We start from the raw sequence: 6,000 nt of genomic DNA on the forward strand, positions 1-6,000 counted from the left end.
TTTTTTCTATGTTGGCATGACATGGTCTGTCAACAAATTACAATATGAACAATAAAAGTGTAAATGTGAATCTTGTCCAGTCTCTTGCAATCAAACAAAAAAGTTGTAACTTACATTTTACAATATTGTCATCCAAACTTTAGCCATAGTTTACATCAGAACCTCCCTCTAAAGTACACAGTTATATTGACAACATGACAAAGTCATTTGACTGTCTTGTTCGTAGACAATGACACAAGGACTTGACATTCTGATGGCACTGACATGTTCAATGACATAAAGACTTAGTTTTGAGAGATGAACTAAAGATTTTGAGCAAGTTACAGGCTTTTGCAAGAACTCCATAGTGTTTTGCTGTTTGTACAAATTGTTTTGAGAAATGTACACACGTATTTGCAAACTTCAATTCTGATCTGAGAATTGTACTAAAGCGACTGAGAAAAACTGTAAATACTGATGATAATTTTACTGCTGACCTGAATTCTCATCTGTAAACTTATCCTAAACTGAGTTCCAATAGTATGCACGTATGTGTCAGGGGATGCAGGCGAGGGGCAGGCGAGGGGCAGAGCAAAGCTCCGCCCCCTGTAATGATGCGTCGGTTGCAAATGAAACAACTGGAAGGTTTGGTGTGAAGGACAAGCCGTTTTTTCTGTCTGAATTCACCTTTCTGACTGTATTTTTCTGTCTAAGCTGCACGTGACGGCGTCTCTGGTCAATATGAGTTGGCGCTCAATGCGCTCCGCAGAGGGGGGTTTGGTAGACTGGCAGAAAGCAGAACTGTGAACAAACGACAGACGTAGAGAGAAAGAGACAGGTGCAACTCATTGTAATGGAAAACCTAAAGTCGGCCACAATAAACATGGAGGCATTGCATAGTTCTTTGTGTTTTCAGGCACCAATTCAGATTTGATAGACATGAATAAATGTGGAACAGGTTCATCTCACTTTGAGCAGTGGCATAGATAGTCCACAGCGGTTTTTGTGTCATTTTTCACACTGTTGTCTGAATGTTATCTGGAACCAACCAGGTTCATACTTTGAGCGAGGTCATTACTTTAAATAAAGTTAAATGAAAGACAAGAGGATCTTTTTGAGCTGCGTTTCAAATGTGAAGTACTTTTTCAAATAAGTAATGAGTAAAGTCATTTAATTACAAGTAATCTATTACTCTTTAGAAGTAATTTACCCAACACTGCAGCTGAGTATGGAAACTTCTTTGGGATATTGTAAGCAGATATTTATGAAAACACTCTTAGACGGAGTTTGCAGGGAAAACACGCAGAAGCTTGAGCTCTGAGCCTCATGTTTCAACAGGAGGAGTCTGCAGGGAAAGACAGCGAGACGCAAAGTAAAGGCAGGTCCAGAGAAAGACAGACATCACTGAGACAAGCGGAGCATCTCCTCTGAGGCCTACATAACTTATATCAGGTTTTTACAAAACAAAATATGAAACTTGAGTATCTGGTATAAAATCTGCTCTATGATTTGTGATCGGTGAATTATTTAGTAGTCTGAAAGCCCTTCTAACTACGGCAAGGCCGAGGGGGATTGTGAGTCATGTTAATGTAATACCGCTGAACCCTGGTGACAGAACCGTGGCACAAAGGGTCAATCTTTATGGCACACGTGGCCTCAGGGAAGACATGAAGGCCCTCTGCTGCGGCGTCAATGTCACACAAAGACAGCAGGCTGGAGGCAGCGCGGCAAATCCTGAGTGTCTCTGAGAAATGTGCCGGTGAGGAGTGGACGGGAAAGGCGTGAGGATGATGCAGATGACGGGAACACAGAGTGAAGATGTGCTCTGAGCATACTGAGGGGAATGAAGAATGTTAGAGGATACAAAAGACAATAGCAGAACTGCTGAAACAGAGTTTGTACTTTTGCTAAAACAGACTCAGAGTTGAGAGCAGCTTCACCAATGTGTCAGCCTGAAGACGGTCAATCTTATTTTATGCATTAAAGCTCATCTAAAACTCTGACAGTAAAGAAGGTGAAAGCAGAAGGATTCCTGAAACCTAGATCATTCCTGCAGACACTGCTGGGAACCTTAGAATAAAAAATCCGGTCAAATATTCACATCCAATCGGTAAGAAACACAAGACTAATGTCTTCAGCAAAAACTGATGTTTATCAACAGGGACTCTTCACAAAGATGTCTCATATGAATGAGCTGGTTAGAACAGCTACCAGTTTGGCTGGTAGCTGTCCTAAATAATGTTACTGTTTGCCAAATGCAGACAGAACAGGCAGGGATGTCACTGAATCCAGACGTGGGGAACCATCACCAGGCAGACATCCATCTCATTCATCTATAATTCACCAGCAGAATGATCAGATAAAGTCAGAGTGTTGTATGTCACTTGACTCAATCAGGTGAAAGTTTTACAAATGTTTCAAGAAATAGATATGATTTTAAAAAGAAAATATCCAAGTTTGGTCAGTCATGTCTTCATTCATTTTAGGTACTACATTAAAAAAGGGAATAAAGGAAAATCCAACCAAACTACAAAGTGAACAATTATTAGCGTTTATCATCAAATTACAGTATTCCCAGAGAATTCTTTAACATTTTGGCTCATTTTTAGTCCAGAGCTAAACAAGGCAAATAATCGAAGAGACCCAGTCTGATCAGTGTTTGATCTGTTTTAAAAGCGTCTTTTTGAAGTTGATCTGTTTTATCTCAAATTTTCATTTGGTTTGGGAATCTCCTAGTTTGTAAAGATAAGTTACATATATGGAGGCTTAGAAATACTATTAATCACCTTTTTATTACCACAATCAAATCTATATCCTCACAATCTGCTACATTGTAACTTTTGAATTAGTTAACTATTAATATCAGCTCACTTCTATTTACATCACAGACAAGAATTAAGTTTGGGATCTCTGTGATTGGTGGATTATTTCCTTTGTTGTTTTTCTCTCTGGAATCTCATCTGACAATTCTGGACACACATTTACAAAATAGTACTTGAAACTGTGCTTCATTCAGATTATAGTTTTGACCTTTAGATACTCTGAGCTACGCCTCTTTGTCCCACTTTTACGATGTTTAACCCTTGTGCTATCCTAGGCACTTTAACATTGGGAGTTGGGTCATCTAGACCCACTAGACAGAGCTCTGAACCTTTTTTCTTCAATGATACACGTCAATGTGAGGGGGGGGGGGGTCATCTAAGATAGCACAAGGGTTAAGATCTCCCAAACTCTCTTCACATTGTTTTTATTTTTGTTCCATAGGTTATTAAAGTACCATTTTCATTATGTGTTATTTCAGTTAGTCTATTTTTGTTTCTTTGGGTCTTCAAAAGGACAAACCCATCTTCCACCTGACAAGTGGCTGCATATCATCTGGATAAACCTGTATGTATTTTTAAGCTCCAGGAAAGACAGCTTTGATTTGGATTTTCTGCACTTGCTGATGCAGGAAATAAACATGTTTTTGGCTCTTTGGTTTAATGGTCTTCTCTTCTCAGCAGCCAGCAGGGCTCTGAGTGTTGAGGAACTTCTCTCAGGTTTAGTTAGAACATGAACAGAAGTGTAAAGACGTGGCAGAAGACATGTAGGAAAAAAGATGTTTAAGGGAGTACAGCTGGCAGCAGACGACAGAGAAAAGAATCCATCCTGCTGCTGTAAACCCAGATTTGGGATTGCATAAACAGAATACAGGAGTTGTAGTTGGAAATGTCGGCCCAGCTCAGATGATGCCTGCAGAGAGCTTCTGTGTGCAGTTTGTCTTTTTCTGCACCTTTTCCTCCTGCAGCACATGTCCAGGTTAGCCTCATGAAGTTTTCTCCAGTGAGGAAGACCTCAGAGTTAGGAATGAAGGTAGATCTGTGGGAGGTCGCACTAAACGTCTTCCATACCCAAAAGAATCTGTTTTAGGAACCCTGGTTGTGTCAAGGCAGTAAATTGATTAATTTTTTTTTTGCAACAATATCTCTTTTTCAGAACATGTATTTGCGTAGAAACTGCTGTGCATGCAAACGAAGTCCTTGACAGGGCTGGAATCATGGGTGCATAAGAATATTAAAAACATCTTACGAAAATTTCAATATAGATGAAAATCTAGACATTAGGGAGAAAGATGGAAAGGGCTTTTCAATGAGACTAAAACAAAGATATTTTTTCCGTTTATGTCAACAAGTTCAATCTGCACTTTCATTAAAAACTAGTCATTAAAACATCTTCATAGCTGAGCAGCAGGTATTTCATTGTTGTTGTTAACCCTTGTGGTATCTTAGATGACCCCACCCTTACATTGAGGTGTTCTCTCTACCATGACAAAGATGGATAAAGGTGGAAAGATTTCATGTAATCCATGGACACCAGTGAAGATCACAAATCATGAAGAAAAAAGGTTCAGAGCACTGTCTAGTGGGTCTAGATGACCCAACTAGACAACTCAAGTGGCCAGGATAGCACAAGAGTTAATTTCACTCTATACTTCTTCAAAGTCTGAAGACTGGTCATCAGAGTCCAGTCCAGCAGAAATATCTGATTCCAGTTAGAGCCTTTCGATTCTTCTGGAGCAGTAACAGAGACGCCCCATAGGAGCCCCTTAACAGCATTTGGAAGAAGTCACCTACAGCAAGAGGTCACTGAATGTCGATAGAGTCGAAAAACCAGAAAAATTGAGTGTCTGGTGTGTCAGGACATACACAGCTCTGGCAAAGCCCTGAGATGTCTGGCTTTTGTTCAAACAGAGGCTGGAGCTGGAAGCAAAGAAGCAGAGAAGCAGAGAAGACGACAGGATGTGAAAGCAGCATTTAGGGCCATGAGTCAAGAAATACATGCTGAAGTTGAAGCTCCAGCTAGAGATAAAGCTGAAGCTAGACCAGGAGCTGAGGCTCAAGTCACGCTTGTGCTATCATATGGGGTCCAGATGACCCCACCCTTACATTGACATGTTCTTCCTACCATGACAAAGGTGGATAAAGGTGGAAAGATTTCATGTAATCCATGGACACCAGTGAAGATCACAAATCATTGAAGAAAAAAGGTTCAGAGCTCTGTCTAGTGGGTCTAGATCAGTATTTTTCCACCAAAATGAAAAAAGGAGAAACTCTATAGTCTATATTGATCCCTCCAGGATCTCACGTGCATTTTTGTGATAATTGTGGCAGAAAGAGCTGGAAGTTGCAGTTTTTTATCTAAAAGATGTAATTAAAGTTAAGTTAGTTTTTAGTAATAATTTTCAACTAAATTATTTGACATTTTACCCTGATAGTTGTTTTTCCCTTAGTTTATTAACATAGAATTTTATGTAACCTCACAAAAAAACAAATATATTATTTCTAAATAGTGATTTATTTATTTTTTATTTATTTCAATGTTGGTGCAAAGGCAGCCGTAATTTTTGAACAATTATTTAGTTTAGTCGTGTCTGTTGGCCACTTCACCTCAATCCTGTTTCTTAAATGTTGTTGTTACTTCTTCTTAAATTTAAGATCTAAAATAATCTAGACGTTATTAAAAAAGTGTTTCAGTTAGAAAGATGACTTGGACCAAACTCTGGGATGTTTGGCTATTAATAAACACAAACCTTGAAGGAGAACTAAACTGTTGACCTCTGATTTCATTAAGAAGATTGAAAAACTGTTTCATGTGTGTTCGTTGTGGTTTCAAGACAGGGGAGACTCATTGTAGCGCACATATGCTGTCACTTTAACACAATGCATCATGGGAGATGTAGTGATGGCAGACATACTCTATTCTCTGAGCTCCATTGTTTTGTTCTCTTGTTCCACGGTCTGACACCGGACTCTGTGGAAAGCTACACCGCTAAAGACGAGCTTTATCTGGTATTTTTGTTAGAACTGAGAGACTTTAGCAGCAGAATCAGAACAAGGAAGTTAAGACTTTAACCACTTCTGATTGGTCTGACTGATTATGTATGATTAAGCCTCCAAGAATGACTGGTGGAGACAGTTAACCCTTGTTCTATCTTAGATGACCCCCCCCTTACATTGAGGTGTTCTCCCTACCATGACAAAG

This window comes from Oryzias latipes, chromosome 6 (genome assembly GCF_002234675.1).
Source record: "Oryzias latipes chromosome 6, ASM223467v1".
NCBI classification, from domain to species: domain Eukaryota; kingdom Metazoa; phylum Chordata; class Actinopteri; order Beloniformes; family Adrianichthyidae; genus Oryzias; species Oryzias latipes.